This window comes from Pongo pygmaeus, chromosome 2, assembly GCF_028885625.2.
Source record: "Pongo pygmaeus isolate AG05252 chromosome 2, NHGRI_mPonPyg2-v2.0_pri, whole genome shotgun sequence".
Lineage (NCBI taxonomy): Eukaryota > Metazoa > Chordata > Mammalia > Primates > Hominidae > Pongo > Pongo pygmaeus.
In genome coordinates, this window is record NC_085930.1 from 164,229,249 (window position 1) to 164,248,265 (window position 19,017).

General features: G+C 39.1%; 1 pseudogene; it reads right to left on the reverse strand.

The window, feature by feature from the left end:
• Window positions 1-16,779: 16,779 nt before the first annotated feature.
• Window positions 16,780-18,817, reverse strand: LOC129032593 (polyadenylate-binding protein 1-like; annotated as a pseudogene).
• Between the last annotated feature and the right edge of the window lie 200 nt (window positions 18,818-19,017).

Below are 19,017 nucleotides of genomic sequence, written 5' to 3' on the forward strand. Positions count from 1 at the left end.
ACACCTATAGTCCCAGCCACAAGGAGGCTAAGGTGGCAGGATCACCTGTGATCAGGGGGTCAACCAGCCTGGGCAACAGAGTGAAATCCTGTCTCAAAAAAAAAAAAAAAAGGGAGGGGAGGAGCCAAGATGGCCAAATAGGAACACCTCCAGTCTACAGCTCCCAGCGTGAGAGATGCAGAAGACGGGTGATTTCTGCATTTCCATCTGAGGTACCGGGTTCATCTCACTAGGGAGTGCCAGACAGTGCGCGCAGGTCAGTGGGTGCGCGCACCGTGCGCGAGCTGAAGAAGGGCGAGGCATTGCCTCACTCGGGAAGCGCAAGGGGTCAGGGAGTTCCCTTTCCTAGTCAAAGAAAGGGGTGACAGATGGCACCTGGAAAATCAGGTCACTCCCACCCGAATACTGCGCTTTTCCGACGGGCTTAAAAAATGGCGCACCAGGAGATTGTATCCCGCACCTGGCTCAGAGGGTCCTATGCCCACGGAGTCTCGCTGATTGCTAGCACAGCAGTCTGAGATCAAACTGCAAGGCGGCAGTGAGGCTGGGGGAGGGGCGCCCGCCATTGCCCAGGCTTGCTTAGGTAAACAAAGCAGCTGGGAAGCTCGAACTGGGTGGAGCCCACCACAGCTCAAGGAGGCCTGCCTGCCTCTGTAGGCTCCACCTCTGGGGGCAGGGCACAGACAAACAAAAAGACAGCAGTAACCTCTGCAGACTTAAATGTCCCTGTCTGACAGCTTTGAGGAGAGCAGTGGTTCTCCCAGCACGCAGCTGGAGATCTGAGAACAGGCAGACTGCCTCCTCAAGTGGGTCCCTGACCCCTGACCCCCAAGCAGCCTAACTGGGAGGCACCCCCCAGCAGGGGCAGACTGACACTTCACACGGCCGGCCGGGTACTCCAACAGACCTGCAGCTGAGGGTCCTGTCTGTTAGAAGGAAAACTAACAGAAAGGACATCCACACCAAAAGCCTATCTGTACATCACCATCATCAAACACCAAAAGTAGATAAAACCACAAAGATGGGGAAAAAACAGAGCAGAAAAACTGGAAACTCTAAAAAGCAGAGCGCCTCTCCTCCTCCAAAGGAACACAGCTCCTCACCAGCAACAGAACAAAGCTGGATGGAGAATGACTTTGACAAGTTAAGAGAAGAAGGCTTCAGACGATCAAACTACTCTGAGCTACAAGAGGAAATTCAAACCAAAGGCAAAGAAGTTGAAAACTTTGAAAAAAATTTAGAAGAATGTATAACTAGAATAACCAATACAGAGAAGTGCTTAAAGGAGGTGATGGAGCTGAAAACCAAGGCTCGAGAACTACGTGAAGAATGCAGAAGCCTCAGGAGCCGATGCGATCAACTGGAAGAAAGGGTATCAGCGATGGAAGATGAAATGAATGAAATGAAGCGAGAAGGGAAGTTTAGAGAAAAAAGAATAAAAAGAAACGAACAAAGCCTCCAAGAAAGGTAGGCCTATGTGAAAAGACCAAATCTACGTCTGATTGGTGTACCTGAAAGTGATGGGGAGAATGGAACCAAGTTGGAAAACACTCTGCAGGATATTATCCAGGAGAACTTCCCCAATCTAGCAAGGCAGGCCAACATTCAGATTCAGGAAATACAGAAAATGCCACAAAGGTACTCCTCGAGAAGAGCAACTCCAAGACACATAATCATTAGATTTACCAAGGTTGAAATGAAGGAAAAAATGTTAAGGGCAGCCAGAGAGAAAGGTTGGGTTACCCACAAAGGGAAGCCCATCAGACTAACAGCGGATCTCTCGGCAGAAACTCTACAAGCCAGAAGAGAGTGGGGGCCAATATTCAACATTCTTAAAGGAAAGAATTTTCAACCCAGAATTTCATATCCAGCCAAACTAAGCTTCATAAGTGAAGGAGAAATAAAATACTTTACAGACAAGCAAATGCTGAGAGATTTTTTCACCACCAGGCCTGCCCTAAAAGAGCTCCTGAAGGAAGCGCTAAACATGGAAAGGAACAACCGGTACCAGCCGCTGCAAAATCATGCCAAAATGTAAAGACCATCGAGACTAGGAAGAGACTGCATCAACTAACGAGCAAAATAACCAGCTAACATCATAATGACAGGATCAGATTCACACATAACAATATTAACTTTAAATGTAAATGGACTAAATGCTCCAATTAAAAGACACAGACTGGCAAATTGGATAAAGAGTCCAAGACCCATCAGTGTGCTGTATTCAGGAAATCCATCTCACATGCAGAGACACACATAGGCTCAAAATAAAAGGATGGAGGAAGATCTACCAAGCAAATGGAAAACAGAAAAAGGCAGGGGTTGCAATCCTAGTCTCTGATAAAACAGACTTTAAACCAACAAAGGTCAAAAGAGACAAAGAAGGCCATTACATAATGGTAAAGGGATCAATTCAACAAGAAGAGCTAACTATCCTAAATATATATGCACCCAATACAGGAGCACCCGGATTCATAAAGCAAGTCCTGAGTGACCTACAAAGAGATTTAGACTCCCACACATTAATAATGGGAGACTTTAACACCCCACTGTCAACATTAGACAGATCAACAAGACAGAAAGTCAACAAGGATACCCAGGAATTGAACTCAGCTCTGCACCAAGCGGACCTAATAGACATCTACAGAACTCTCCACCCCAAATCAACAGAATATACATTTTTTTCAGCACCACACCACACCTATTCCAAAATTGACCACATAGTTGGAAGTAAAGCTCTCCTCAGTAAACGTAAAAGAACAGAAATTATAATAAACTATCTCTCAGATCACAGTGCAATCAAGCTAGAACTCAGGATTAAGAATTTCACTCAAAACCGCTCAAGTACATGGAAACTGAACAACCTGCTCCTGAATGACTACTGGGTACATAATGAAATGAAGGCAGAAATAAAGATGTTCTTTGAAACCAATGAGAACCAAGACACAACATACCAGAATCTCTAGGATGCATTCAAAGCAGTGTGTAGAGGGAAATTTATAGCACTAAATGCCCACAAGAGAAAGCAGGAAAGATCCAAAATTGACACCCTAACATCACAATTCAAAGAACTAGAAAAGCAAGAGCAAACACATTCAAAAGCTAGCAGAAGGCAAGAAATAACTAAAATCAGAGCAGAACTGAAGGAAATAGAGACACGAAAAACCCTTCAAAAAATTAATCAATCCAGGAGCTGGTTTTTTGAAAGGATCGACAAAATTGATAGACCGCTAGCAAGACTAATAAAGAAAAAAAGAAAGAAGAATCAAATAGATGCAATAAAAAATGATAAAGGGGATATCACCACCGATCCCACAGAAATACAAACTACCACCAGAGAATACTACAAACACCTCTATGCAAATAAACTAGAAAATCTAGAAGAAATGGATAAATTCCTCGACACATACACTCTCCCAAGACTAAACCAGGAAGAAGTTGAATCTCTGAATAGATCAATAACAGGATCTGAAATTGTGGCAATAATCAATAGCTTACCAACCAAAAAGAGTCCAGGACCAGATGGATTCACAGCCGAATTCTACCAGAGGTACAAGGAGGAACTGGTACCATTCCTTCTGAAACTATTCCAATAAATAGGAAAAGAGGGAATCCTCCCGAACTCATTTTATGAGGCCAGCATCATCCTGATACCAAAGCCGGGCAGAGACACAACCAAAAAAGAGAATTTTAGACCAATATCCTTGATGAACATTGATGCAAAAATCCTCAATAAAATACTGGCAAACCGAATCCAGCAGCACATCAAAAAGCTTATCCACCATGATCAAGTGGGCTTCATCCCTGGGTTGCAAGGCTGGTTCAATATACACAAATCAATAAATGTAATCCAGCATATAAACAGAACCAAAGACAAAAACCACATGATTATCTCAATAGATGCAGAAAAGGCCTTTGACAAAATTCAACAATGCTTCATGCAAAAAACTCTCAATAAATTAGGTATTGATGGGACATATCTCAAAATAATAAGACCTATCTATGACAAACCCACAGCCAATATCATACTGAATGGGCAAAAACTGGAAGCATTCCCTTTGAAAACTGGCACAAGACAGGGATGCCCTCTCTCACCACTCCTATTCAACATAGTGTTGGAAGTTCTGGCCAGGGCAATTAGGCAGGAGAAGGAAATCAAGGGTATTCAATTAGGAAAAGAGGAAGTCAAATTGTCCCTGTTTGCAGATGACATGATTGTATATCTAGAAAACCCCATTGTCTCAGCCCAAAATCTCCTTAAGCTCATAAGCAACTTCAGCAAAGTCTCAGGACACAAAATCAATGTACAAAAATCACAAGCATTCTTATATACCAACAACAGACAAACAGAGAGCCAAATCATGAGTGAACTCCCATTCACAATTGCTTCAAAGAGAATAAAATACCTAGGAATCCAACTTACAAGGGATGTGAAGGACCTCTTCAAGGAGAACTACAAACCACTGCTCAAGGAAATAAAAGAGGATACAAACAAATGGAAGAACATTCCATGCTCATGGGTAGGAAGAATCAATATCGTGAAAATGGCCATACTGCCTAAGGTAATTTACAGATTCAATGCCATCCCCATCAAGCTACCAATGACTTTCTTCACAGAATTGGAAAAAACTACTTCAAAGTTCATATGGAACCAAAAAAGAGCCCTCATCGCCAAGTCAATCCTAAGCCAAAAGAACAAAGCTGGAGGCATCACGCTACCTGACTTCAAACTATACTACAAGGCTACAGTAACCAAAACAGCATGGTACTGGTACCAAAACAGAGATATAGATCAATGCAACAGAACAGAGCTCTCAGAAATAACGCCACGTATCTACAACTATCTGATCTTTGACAAACCTGAGAAAAACAAGCAATGGGGAAAGGATTCCCTATTTAATAAATGGTGCTGGGAAAACTGGCTAGCCATATGTAGAAAGCTGAAACTGGATCCCTTCCTTACACCTTATACAAAAATCAATTCAAGATGGATTAAAGACTTAAACGTTAGACCTAAAACCATAAAAACCCTAGAAGAAAATCTAGGCATTACCATTCAGGACATAGGCATGGGCAAGGACTTCATGTCTAAAACACCAAAAGCAATGGCAACAAAAGCCAAAATTGACAAATGGGATCTAATTCAACTAAAGAGCTTCTGCACAGCAAAAGAAACTACCATCAGAGTGAATAGGCAACGTACAAAATGGGAGAAAATTTTCGCAACCTACTCATCTGACAAAGGGCTAATATCCAGAATCTACAATGAACTCCAACAAATTTACAAGAAAAAAACAAACAACCCCATCAAAAAGTGGGCAAAGGACATGAACAGACACTTCTCAAAGAAGACATTTATGCAGCCAAAAAACACATGAAAAAATGCTCACCATCACTGGCCGTCAGAGAAATGCAAATCAAAACCACAATGAGATACCATCTCACACCAGTTAGAATGGCAATCATTAAAAAGTCAGGAAACAACAGGTGCTGGAGAGGATGTGGAGAAATAGGAACACTTTTACACTGTTGGCGGGACTGTAAACTAGTTCAACCCTTGTGGAAGTCAGTGTGGCGATTCCTCAGGGATCTAGAACTAGAAATTCCATTTGACCCAGCCATCCCATTTCTGGGTATATACCCAAAGGACTATAAATCATGCTGCTATAAAGACACATGCACACGTATGTTTATTGCGGCATTATTCACAATAGCAAAGACTTGGAACCAACCCAAATGTCCAACAATGATAGACTGGATTAAGAAAATGCGGCACATATACACCATGGAATACTATGCAGCCATAAAAAATGATGAGTTCATGTCCTTTGTAGAGACATGGATGAAATTGGAAATCATCATTCTCAGTAAACTATCGCAAGAACAAAAAACCAAACACCGCATATTCTCACTCATAGGTGGGAATTGAACAGTGAGAACACATGGACACAGGAAGGGGAACATCACACTCTGGGGACTGTTGTGGGGTAGGGGGAGGAGGGAGGGATAGCATTGAGAGATATACCTAATGCTAAATGACGAGTTAGTAGATGCAGTGCACAAGCATGGCACATGTATACATATGTAACTAACCTGCACATTGTGCACATGTACCCTAAAACCTAAAGTATAATAATAATTAATTAATTAATTAAAAAAAAATAAGAAAGTCACAGACTACCTGGTCCTCCTCCCTGGAGACTCCTCTTTGCATTTCAGAGCAAAGAAAGTGCGGCTCAAAACAAAAGGCAGCACTATATTGTGGCAGGAACAGGGACTTAGGATCAAGTTTGAACGTCAGGTCTGATAATAGCTGTATGAACTTAAATGGTCACACAAGCTGAGTCTATTTCTTCATTTGGAAAATGATAAGCGTAGCATACAGAATTAGAGATAAACATATACAAAATTCTCAGCACCAGCCTAACTAACACAAAGTAGGTTCCCAATGCATGGTAGTTGTTATCATTAAGCCATGATAAACAGGGATAAAGAGGAAGGAGAAGCAACATGTACAAAGAACCAGATATTGCCCTGTGCATGCTTCCAAGATCATTTTGAGGGTCATCTAAGAGGGACCATATCTACTGATCATCAGGCCAGGACATAAGGGGGGATGTGGGAGTCCATTTTTCAACTTCCTGTTCTTTCCTCAATCTGCTATTGAGCAATTAATGTTGTGTTCAGTTATATAGATTGAAAATTGGAGAGGGGTGGTGGAAGGAGGGAGAGCATTAGGAAAAATAGCTAATGGATGCTGGGCTTAATACCTAGGTGATGGGATGATTTGTGCAGCAAACCAACATGTAACAAACCTGCACATCCTGCACATGTACCCCCGAACTTAAAATAAAAATAAAAGTTGAAGAAAAAAAAACAAAATGATGTTGCTAAAAATTTAAATTTGCGTGATCGAATACCTGTATGTGATTTGCAAAAATGTGAGCCAGAAAAAAAAACTTACGATAATCATGATATCATATTATTATTATATATTGTACTACATAAAATTATGACACCAAAAATATTTTTACAATTAGTAAGTTTATGTTACTCATTTATCTTGTCTATACCTATTACATTTTGAAATTCACTGAATATTTTTAAAGGAAAAAGCTTTATATTTTAGTATATTTAATGTATTTTTTGTTTTTAACAAAGAGCCTCAAATTGTTATTTTTCACTGAGCCCTGCAAATTTTGTACCAAATCCTGATTCCTTCCATAAGGGAAGGAGAGAGCAGGGTGGTAAGAAGTCTGGGCCATCCACATCCCTTTCTCCCTCAATTCCTTTAACCATAGCATCTCTCTATCAAATGTAACCCCTGAATGTGCCACGCCATGTATCATATATAACTCCTGAATGCATTATGCCATTATGTATGATATATAACCCCTGAATACACCATGCCATGTATGATACATAACCTCTGAACACACTAAGTCATGTATGATATGGCATCATATTTTGGGGTCATGGTGCTAAAAAGTTTAGAAACCTCCCATCTAGTCCAATCACACACATAGGAGGGAACAAACTAATGCATAGGAAGGTGAGTTGATTTTTCTAACTTCAGAATTTGTCTGAAAACAACCTCCCATCACCATGCTGCTTTCTTGGTATCCATGACTTCAACCTGGTGATATGATATGTTCAGGAGTTGAATCTAACACATAGCGTGGTGTGTTTGGGGTTCTATATGATGCACGACATGAGGTGTTCAGGGATTATATACAAAATCCCTTTTTCTGGAACCCAGTTTGAAGATCTTTATTATTACCCTACTTTAAGCATAAAAGTTGAAAAAAGGTTGGCGAGGGTATGCCCAAAAGTGAGCATTTATTTATCTATTTCTTATTCTAAAACATATTACCTAATCTTAAAGCCATTTGCAAAGCAGGTAATAAAATATGCTTTCAACCTAAATTTTTCTATTTCCCTAATATTTTAATGTTGATAAATACAGACATAAAAATAGAGTGTTGTCTCAGTGTCATTCTTACCATAGTGCTCATGTTCTTTGAGTCTGGTATCAGCAATCTCCTCTAAAGCAGAAACAAAAAGTGTTACTACTTCAGATAGATGTTTATTGACTGAGTTGGATGATTTCATCCTGCAGAGAAACTTTGCGCTTCAGAGAAGTCTTGGCTGTGAAAAAGAATTATTTGCAAAGACCTGATAGATTCCAACATTCTTAAAAATACAAACTAACTCATTGCTGAGTCATAACAAAGGGTTGAGTACAAGGTCTGTGGAGTCACAGAGACTGAGGTTCAAATCGCTGCTCCACTAGCTAATATTTGTGGGAACAGGTTACTGTCAAAAAAAATTTCTCCAAACTTGGAAATAAGGGAAAAAAGGTGGGAACAGATCTTTTCAATATCATATGGGGACAAAGGTCCCCTAGGATTGTCTAGACCTGTAATTAGTTCATCTCATTTTTACTGTTGATTAAAGGTCTCTTACTTAAGGAATTTACTGATTAGTTTGCAGGGTTTTGTCCAGTAGAGATGCAAATAATTTCCAACCAATGGAACAGACAATGTAAAATATTAATGGCCTGTTGAACATTAACCAGTTTTACATCTAGCTCAGCAATTTTATCTTAACATTTCTTTGTTAAGTTGCCAATAACTGCCATCACTTCTTAAATGCTCTTTGAACTGATATGACATCTTACTTGTTCCCTCATTAATTAATTAGTTCAATAAAATATTTGACATATGTCCCTTTTATATTTACCTGAGAGTCATGATTTTATCCTTTTGAAAATTATACCCTAACACAACTTAACTCTCTTTGCCTCTGTTTCTGTATCCGTAAAATGGAAAAGACCTACTTTTTAAGGTTTCTGTGAGAATTAAGAGACAGGATATGTAAGACACTTAGCACAAAACCTGTTCCAAGTAAATGCACATGAGGCCTTAAGCTTTCAATGTAAATCTAAAGAGAGTACTTAAGGCAGCTGAAATCGGGATTAGGGTCCAGTTTATCACTGTTCACCTTCAGCTTCTTTCCTAAACACTCACATACACTAGATTTTACAAACTTGCCTGAAACAACTTCTCCTTTTTTATAATGACATTCTGTAAAATCTTATTTGCTGATTCTTTGCTAATTATATACCTCACACCTCATGGAAATAATGTCCAATGAGAACTACATGTAAGTGGCAGAGCTAGGTGACCTTTGTCACTGGAAGCTTTCCAGTATTTCTCAGGCAGGCATATGGTTTAAAAAGCCCACAATACTGTCAATCAAGTAAATGTAAACCAAAAGATAGAGAAGGTTTTTCTCAGAAACTATGCATCAGCATTTCCATATTCACAAGGTAAAATTATTCAAGATGTTTAAAAGGGTGACATCAAAGATGACATTTTCAACAAAAGATAGCTAAAGAAATAAATTCAGTTGTGAACACATTCTGTAAACTGTTTTCTTTAATATGTGCCCCTCCCTGAGAGCTCTCAAAACTAGAGAGTCCTCATATATTTGAATTTCTAGTGTTTCCCTTTTGCCACCAAAAGATACATACTCTTTCTCACCCCCATTCCCCAAATAAAAGCAGCCTCAAATTTACCTATCAGACTCCAGGTACACCTTAAAGATTGAGGAAGCCTAGCTAATTTTCTCCACATGCTGACAAAGTTTTTATTGCTTGAAGCTCAGGTGAGTCCCCAGGAACCCCAGTTTTTTGCAACTGTACACAGAATAGCAGAATGACACTTCTCCCGACACCCATTCTGTGCGGTCTTTGAAAAATATAAATCTAGGGTCGGGTAACTAAAGAAAACACAGAAGGCAAATAGCTAAGTAACAGCATTTTATAAACTACTCAGAACTCCTGAATAAACTGTTGTAAAATCCTAAAGTTGTTAGCTATAAAACAGCAACATAACAAAAAAAAAAAAGGAGCAAAAAAAGTTAAAAAACAACTTAACAAAACAAACGACAACTTAACAAAAAAAAGGTCAAATCACCGGGCTTGAAGAACAGAACTGCCCTTGGCCTGCACATCATGCGCTTTGTTACAAGGACTACTTTGTTCTTCCAGCTCTTTGGATGTGTGTGTAGTTCCTGGACCTGTGCTCGCCTCATAGCCAACGTGGCCCCTGCTAGTAGGAAAGCAGTGGCCCAGCACAGTGCTCTCAGGGGCTGGGGTGCCAGAGTTCCTCCTTAGCATCACGAGTCAGAACATCAGGAGACACCACAGAATCTGGAAGAGTCATTCCAGGGGCAACTCTGTCTACACCCAACCCTTCTCATCTGCATCCTGGTTCCTGAAACTGTTATAATAGGAGACAAAATCTCTCATTCTGTAGATAATGTTATAACTTACAGATTTGCAGTTTTGTCTTTATTGTATACTAAATTTCTCTATATATTAGAGTCTATTTCCCAACATTTTATTATGAAATTTTCAAGCATACAGCAATGTTGAGATAATTTTATATAATTACATAATTTTTCATATATGCAACCCTATAGCCATCTTATTTTCTGATTTTCTTATTTGTTTCTAAATGAATTGCAGATAGCAGCATACTTCTCTCCAAATACTTTAGTATACATATCATTAGATTAGACTCCAATAATTTTTTTCGATTTTTTTCTTTCGAGAGAAACTATATTTAATGAAATGTACAAATCTTAACTGTACATTCACTGAATTTCACAAAGTGAAATTACATCTTTATAACCCAAACTCCTATCAAGATATAAAACTGCTGGAAACCATCATTCTCAGCAAACTAATACAGGAACAGAAAACCATACACCACATGTTCTCACTCACAAGTGGGAGGTGAACAATGAGAATACATGGACACAGGGAGGGGAACATCACACACCAGGGCCTGTAGCGGGGTAAGGGGCAAGAGGAGGAATAGCATTAGGAGAAATACCTAATGTAGATGACCGGTTGATGGGTGCGGCAAACCACCATGGCATATGTATACCTACATAACAAACCTGCACATTCTGAACATGTATCCCAGAACCTAAAGTATAATAAAAAATGAAAAAATAAAAGATATGAAAATACCCTAAGAAATAAGATATAAAACTGAATCTATTTCTTTGGGTTGCCAGCTTTTAACCAATGACCTGTCTTTTCATGCAGTAACAATGTGTTTTAAATATTTCAGCTCTAAAATATGTTTTATAATCTGGGGCCAGGAGCAATGGCTCAGCCCTGTAATCCCAACACTTTGGGAAGCCTAGGGGGGTGGATCACTTGACGTCAGGAGGTCAAGACCACCCTGGGTAACATGGCAAAACCCCAACTCTACTAAAAATACAAAAATTAGCCAAGCATGGTGATGTGCAGCTGTAGTCCCAGCTACTCAGAAGGCTGAGGCAGGAGAATCCCTTGAACCTTGGAGGTGGAGGTTGCACTGAGCTGAGATCTTGCTGCTGCACTCCAGCCTGGGCGACAGAGACAAAAATGAATAAATATAATAATAAAATCCGTATGCCTTGTTCCTTTTATTACTCTTATTTTCATAATGATTTTGGCTATTCTGGCATGTTTAACTTTCCTTTTGAATTTTCAAATCAAGTTATTTAATCCCCACCCCCACCCCACACAGAAAAGAAGGTGGAGGAGGAAGTGGAGGAGAAGGAAGAAGACTCCTGTTGTTATTTCTAACTGACTTGCATGAAGTATAGAGATTAATTTAGGAATGAGTAAAATGTTGTGATATTCAGTCTACCTTTCCAAGAACAGGAAATGCCTTTCCATTTAATCAAGACTTCTTTGATGTCCCTCAGTCATGTGTCAGAACTTCCTTCATAAAACTCTTGCACATTTCTTATCAAGTTTACTCTCTTTTAAAATTATTTTTGGTGGTTATTATGTTTTTCGCATCATACTTTTTAAAATGTTTTAAATTATATTTTAAAGTTTTGTGGGTACATGGTAGATATATTTGCCATCATACTTTTTTATATGGATTCTGTATACAGATAACAAATTTGATTATGGTCATTAGGAATTTTTCAGTTGATTCTCTTGGGTTTTGATATATACAATCGTTATCTACAAACAATAATTTTATCTCCTCCTTTCCAATTTCCATATCTCTTTTTTTCCTTTTTTATCATAGCATCAGCTTGTACTGATAGAAGAATGCTTTCATTAGGGAAGCATTAGTGCTTTTAACAACTTTTATCTATCTCCGTATATTCAATGATCTCTAAATATACTAAATGACCTTCCTCTTCTGAGATGGTTTTATCAATTTACCTTTTTCTAATATTATTCCACTTCACTTCAGGTTAGTTGAACAGTCAATTATTCCCCTTTCCTCTGTATTTGTGGTAATTTTTCTATTCTCGTTTCTTATTTTGTATAATTGTGCTTTGCTTGTTTTAACTAGTTTTTCTTTCCTCTGTTTTTATTTTTATTTTTATTTCAATAGATTTTTGGGGAGCAGGTGGTGTTCGGTTACATAGATAAGCTCTTCAGTGGTGATTTCCGAGTTTTTCATACACTGTACCCAATGTGTAGTCTTTTATTGCTTGCCACCCCCGCTTTTTCCCCTAAGTCCCCAAAGTCCAATGTATCGTTCTTATGTTCTTGAGTCCTCATAGCTTAGCTTCCACATAGGAGTGAGAACACACGATGGTTGGTTTTCCATTCCTGAGTTACTTCACGTAGAATAATAGTCTCTAATTCCATCCAGGTTGCTGCAAATGCCATTGTTTTATTATTCCTTTTTATGGCTGCATAGTATTTCATGGTATATATATATAGAGAGAGAGAGAGAGAGACACACATACACGTATAATTTTATGTATATAATTTATATAACATATATTATAATATATGTATTATATATATATAATTTTCCTTATCCACTCATTGATTGATGGGCATTTGGGCTGGTTCCATATTTTTGCAATTACAAATTGTGCTGTTATAAACATGTGTGCAAGTATCTTTTTCATATAATGACTTTTTCCTCTGGGTAGAGTAGTGGGATTGCTGGATCAAATGGTAGATCTTTAAGGAATATCCTCACTGTTTTCCACAGTGGTTGTACTAGTTTACATTCCCACCAGCAGTGTAAAAGTGTCCTGTTTCTGCCACATCCACACCAACACCTATTATTTTTTGATTTTTTGATTATGGCCATTCTTGCAGGAGTGAGGTGGTATCACATTGTGGTTTTGATTTGCATTTCCCTGATTATTAGTGATGTTGAGCATTTTTCCATATGCTTGTTGGCCATTTGTATATCTTCTCTTCAGAACTGTCTATTCATGTCTTTAGCCCACTTTTTGGTGGGATTTTTTTGTTGTTGTTTTGTTTTGTTTTGTTTTTACTTGCTGATTTGTTTGAGTTCCTTGTAGATTCTGGATATTAGTCCTTTGTCAGCTGTAAAAAATTGTGAAGATTTTCTCCCACTCTGTGGGTTGTCTGCTTTAACTAATTTTTGAAAACTAGCTCTTGAATATATTTCTTAGTTTCTTGGTTTTTCTGTTTATATTTCATTAATGTTTGCTTTTATTTTTATTTGTTCTTTAATTTTTCTTAGGCTTAATTTCTTGTTCTTTGTCTAGTTTTTAAAATATGATGCTTAATTTATTTGTTCTCATCTGTTCTTGTTTATCTGTGAAAACATTTAGGGTTATATATTTTTTCTCGGAACACAGCATTAGCTGTATCTCTTGAGTTCCAACATGTAATAATTTAATTAATGGTATTTTCTAGATATTCTGACCTTTAAAGTTTGATTTTCTCTTTAATCAAGAAATTGTTTAAGAGAATTTTTAAATTTCCAAGTGGTGCCGGGCACAGTGGCTCACATCTCTAATCCCAGCACTTTGGGAGGCCGAGATGGGCAGATCACCTGAGGCCAGGAGTTTGAGACCAGCCTGGACAACATGGCGAAACCCCATCTCTACCAGAAATACAAAAAATTAGCCAGGCGTGGTGGCAGGAGCCTATAATCCCAGCTAATTGGGAGGTTGAGGCAGGAGAATCGCTTGAACCCAGGAGGCAGAGGTTGTAGTGAGCCAAGATCGAGCCATTTGCACTCTAGCCTGGGCAACAAGAGCAAAACTCCATCTCAAAAAAAAAATAAATAAAATAAATTTCCAGGTGGTGTTTTGCTTTTTAAGATGATTCCACCAGCACAGTGGCTCATACCTGTAATACCAGCTAATGGGGGCATATCGCTTGAGCCCAGGAGTTTGAGACCAACATGGGCAACATAGTAAAACTCCGTCTTTAAAAAACATTCTTTTAAATTAGCTGGGCATGGTGGCACAAGTCTGTGGTCCAAGCTACACAGGAAACTGAGGCGGGAGGATTGTTTGAGCCCAGGAAGTTGAGGCTGCAGTGAGTCATGATTGCATCACTGACCTCCAGCCTGGGTGAAAAAGCAAGACTGTCTCAAAAATAAAATAAAATAAATCATACAGTAAAATGTTTTATAGAAGAAAGATTTTAATGTAAGATATTATGTATTTATGTATCTGTTCAGGGACTTTTGTTTCCTATATGTTGGAGCTTCTCTTTTTGGCGTGATTATGGCTCACTGTGTTGGAGCTTTGTTTATAAAATATGCCTATATAATGTAGGCACATGTATATATGCATATGTTTTTAAATACATTTTTAACTAATATGTATTAACTACTATGCCCTAACATTGTATTTGTTACAGAAATACATTGATTAGTTTATTCCTTAATTATTGTCCCTTATAATAGAAGACCAAATCCTCTGCAGAGAGATTAAGCAAGATCTCTGAATCCAAATAGTAGAGCTAGGATACCTACCAAGGTATGGCTGATTCCAAGGCCTATGCTCTTCCCAAACTGCATCACTAGAACCATGGAAGAAAACAAAATATGAATTATATACCATGTATAGAAAATAGATACAGCACACAGTACCACAAATAGGCAATGCTTTAGCATGTTTGAGATGCATAGTGAGAAATGTAAATATGTTTTTCACATTACGTAAAAGCACAAGGCTTTTGTAGGTTTCAAATACAGAGAATATACTAGGAAAATCATCATTCTGCTCGTAACATTCTTTCAGATTTCCAGGTATTTCTCTAAGAGCTTTCTTTCAATATTTCACTCCCACTATCAGGAAATTATTCTTCATATTTAACCTATTACTTCATGCTGAGGTTTAGCCAACTCTTTGGAATTCTTTAGAGATAGAGAACAGCTGGTCCCTATTTTCTACATAATAATCCCTCATAAACTTGAAGCCTTCCATAGTAATTTTGTCCCTGGGATACATAATCTTAATTCCTAAGTCCCATCTTTTTTTTCAAATATTTTCTTTAAATGTGGTTATTTTTATGCCTGGAGAGAAAGATGATATTTATATTGCCCATATCCTTTTTAAATTGTATTGAGTGTTAAGGGGCTATTGCACAGTGAGATGGTAAAAGTTGCAGTATGACTGATGTATGGTGCCTATGAGTCTGTTCATGTCTCCCAAGGCCTTTTCACCTAGGTAGTAAGGCTCTGGGCATTTGCTGTCCATATCTCACACTCAAGGTGCTGAGGAAAATCCAAACTGCCCATGTCCAAGAAAATTATGAGAAAAGCATGTAAATAGAGAAATTCGAGGGGTAAGCAGTGTTTTTGTATGAAGTGCATGTATCCTTACTAAAAGAAATTTTTTTAACTTATTACGTAGCATGCGAAAGAAATAAAATGAATACCTAGGATCTATAACAGCAGAGTATGTGTTTTTATAAAGACAGGAAAAGAAAGATAGGTCATCAAAAGCTTTTCTCACTTCAGAACTCTAGAATGATTTCTGAGTGATGGGCATTTCTAGAGATCATGATAATGGCAGAAATCTAATAACATAATAATGGAAGAACAAAAAGAGGTGTTTATAGGGACTGAGTTACTGTACGAAAGAATCACAATTATGAAAGGGAGTTATAAAAAGGATAAAACCATCAATGCTAAGGGAATTACTTGAAAGAATAAATTAATTCTGTATTGCATCACAAACAAATATTAATAAGAGATAACAATAATCAAGAGCTTTACTAGATGCCAGGTGTTGTTTTAGGCACATAACATACATTAACTAATCTAATTCTCACAACATCCTACCACATAAGTTTTCTTAACCCAATTTTACAGATAAGAAAACGGAGACAAAAGAGATTAAATTATCTGACAAAAGTCACAATGGAGGTACAAGAAAGATTTGGAATTCTAACACAGGTAGTCTGGCCCAAGGGTCTTTGGTTTCTCGATGTCAGAAGATGATTTTAGCAAGGACTGAGCTATTGAATCTACCAATTCATCAAAACTAACCATTCTCAAAGGTTCAGATAAATGGATTTTAATTTCAATGTTCTCCTGTACTATAGTCATAGGTATGATTAAGAGAGACCATGCCCATAGGTGAATTTTTTTTCACTGTTTAAGGAATTTTTATTAAAACAAGAATTTTGTAATCCAAATTACATTTCCTTGCTTAGTCATCAATTCTGTTACTTAGAACTGACATTTTGAGCTATTCCACAATAAAGAATTACAAAGCTTTCCTCTAATGCTTTAAATTTTTGTACTTGCTGAAAATTCTTTTTCCCAGGGTCTATAAAACATTAATTTTTTAAATATTTTACTATTTTTTGTGGGGTTTTTGTTTTTAAATCAGTAAGTAATTTAGGACTAGCATTATGTTTGCTAGACTTGGCATTTTCTCAGTACCTAAGGTTCAAAGTTTCCTCTCCTTTTTTTATTTATTTTATATTTTGCAATTTTTTTTCCATAATATTTAAGTTTTTCGATGTTTAGATATTTTTCTTCGGTGAAGCCCAAGTTTCTTTTCGTGGTCCCTGATCAATTTTAAACAGTTGGAACACCAGTGGCGCTGTTAACTGCTTTCTGGGAAGCCTCTTTAGCTTGATGGGCTTGTAGTATAGCTACAGCTTCATCAACCTTATAACGGAGTGACTCTGGAGACTCGAGCATATGAAGAAGTTCTCAATTATCAATCTCCAACAATATGCCAGTGATTTTACTAGCAAGAGTAGGGCGCAAGGCTTGAATAAAAGGAAACAGCCATTCACCCAACATTTGCTTTTCCTCTTGAGGAGGGGCAGATGCCAACATGGAAGCAGTCAAAGGTTCCTGACCTTGTACATGAACAGCAGGCTGTTGCATTGTAACTTGTGGCTGTGCATTAAGATGTTGCTGAGGATTGCGAACTCCTGCAGCATATTTATACTGTGGAACCGTGCAGACAGCAGGAGTAGTTGCAGCAGTTGCAGCTGCAGGACGTGGACCCATTGTCTGTGTTGATGTGTTAGAAACATACTGTGTTGACACGACTCGTGGAACCTGTGAAGAAGCTGGTCTCATAGTACTAAATGGTGGTCTAGGAGCAGCTGAGCAGGTAGCACCGGGCATATTTTGGAATGGATGAGGTCTGGCACCCTGAGCAGTCCAGCGAGGACTTGGTCTTAGTTGAGCAATTTGGCTAGGAGGAGGGTATGCAGCACAGTTCTGAGACTGTGAGATAGCTGCCATTAAGAAACCTGAAGGAGGTGCTAGCTGGTAGGGGTTGATTACAGGGTTGGGCACAGCTCGTACACTTGCATTCTCTGCATATACTGGTTAGTGAGGTGAGCCTGGCACTCTCCTTTGCGCTGAGCTAAAGCTAAATACAATGGCTTTGTGGCCACAATTCTACGATTCATTTCTGTAACTGCTTTAGTGGCTTTTTCTGGGGAGGAGAAACATACAAAACCAAACCCCTGCTGCGACCACCCTCCAACCTTTGCACTAGTGATTATACCAAATGAAGAAAACATCTCCGGAGACGTTCATCATCAATACCATCATCAAGATTTTTCACATAAAGATTAACACCCTAGTACCTGGTAATCCTATCTTGCTTCATCTGTTCAAATTTGCGCTTAAGTTCCGTCTGCTGTTCCACCTTTTTCTGAGCTCGACCAACATAAATTTGTTTTCCATTGAGCTCCATTTCCATTAATCTCATCCACAGCTTTCTGTGCATCCTCATGCCTTTCAAAGCTTATAAATCCAAATCCTTCGGATTTTCCACTTTCATCAGTCATTACTTTCACACTTACGGCAGGGCCAAACTTGCCAAAGGGATCCTTAAGGTGCTCATCATCCATGTCTTCTCCAAAATTCTTGATGTAAACATTGGTGAACTCTTTTGCCCTAGCTCCAAGTTCAGTTTCCCGTTTTTTATGAGACTTAAATCGTCCAACAAATACTTTGCGACCATTTAGGAGCATTCCATTCATTTTTTTCAATACCTCTTTCAGCTGCTTCCTGCATCTCAACGTGTACAAATCCATAGCCCTTGGAACCATTTTCATCACCAACCACTTTACATGAAACGATGTTACAAAAAGCAGAAAATGTATCATACAGTGTTTTATTATCAATAGATTTGTCCAGATTTTTAATGAATATGTTGCCCACTCGACTTTTGCGAAGTGATGGTTCACGCTGAGACCACATGATGCATACTGGCTTGCCCTTTATAAAATCAAAATTCATGGTGCCCAAAGCAAAGCGCACTCCGGCTGCTGGAAGTTCACATACGCGTAGCCCAAGCGGCGGCGGGTAATCAGGTCCCTACAGACCCGGATGGAGAGGATAGGCCCGGCCACGCTGAGCTTAGAGCATGGCCTCGGTCACGTCGGGGTGGAGGTCCCCCACGTAAAGCGAGGCCATGGGGTAGCTGGGGGCGCTGGGGTTCATCTCGGCACGGCTGCCCGCAGGGCCACAGGCCGCGACCTTTCCGTGACAGGAGGAGAGCAAGTGCCGGGGCCGGGGCCGGGGCCGGAGCCGGTGGGAGTGGGGGCAAGTGCAGAGAGACAAAAATAATCCGGAATGGAAAACTCAATGGCCGCAGGACGGGGTAGATCTGCCGCCGCTGGCTGCCGGCTGCAGACTGGGAGTGAAGGTGGCGGTGTCGGGTAGGGCAGTGGGAAGGCCTTGATCTCTTGGTTCCTTCTTGGAGCTGCTGCTGGGC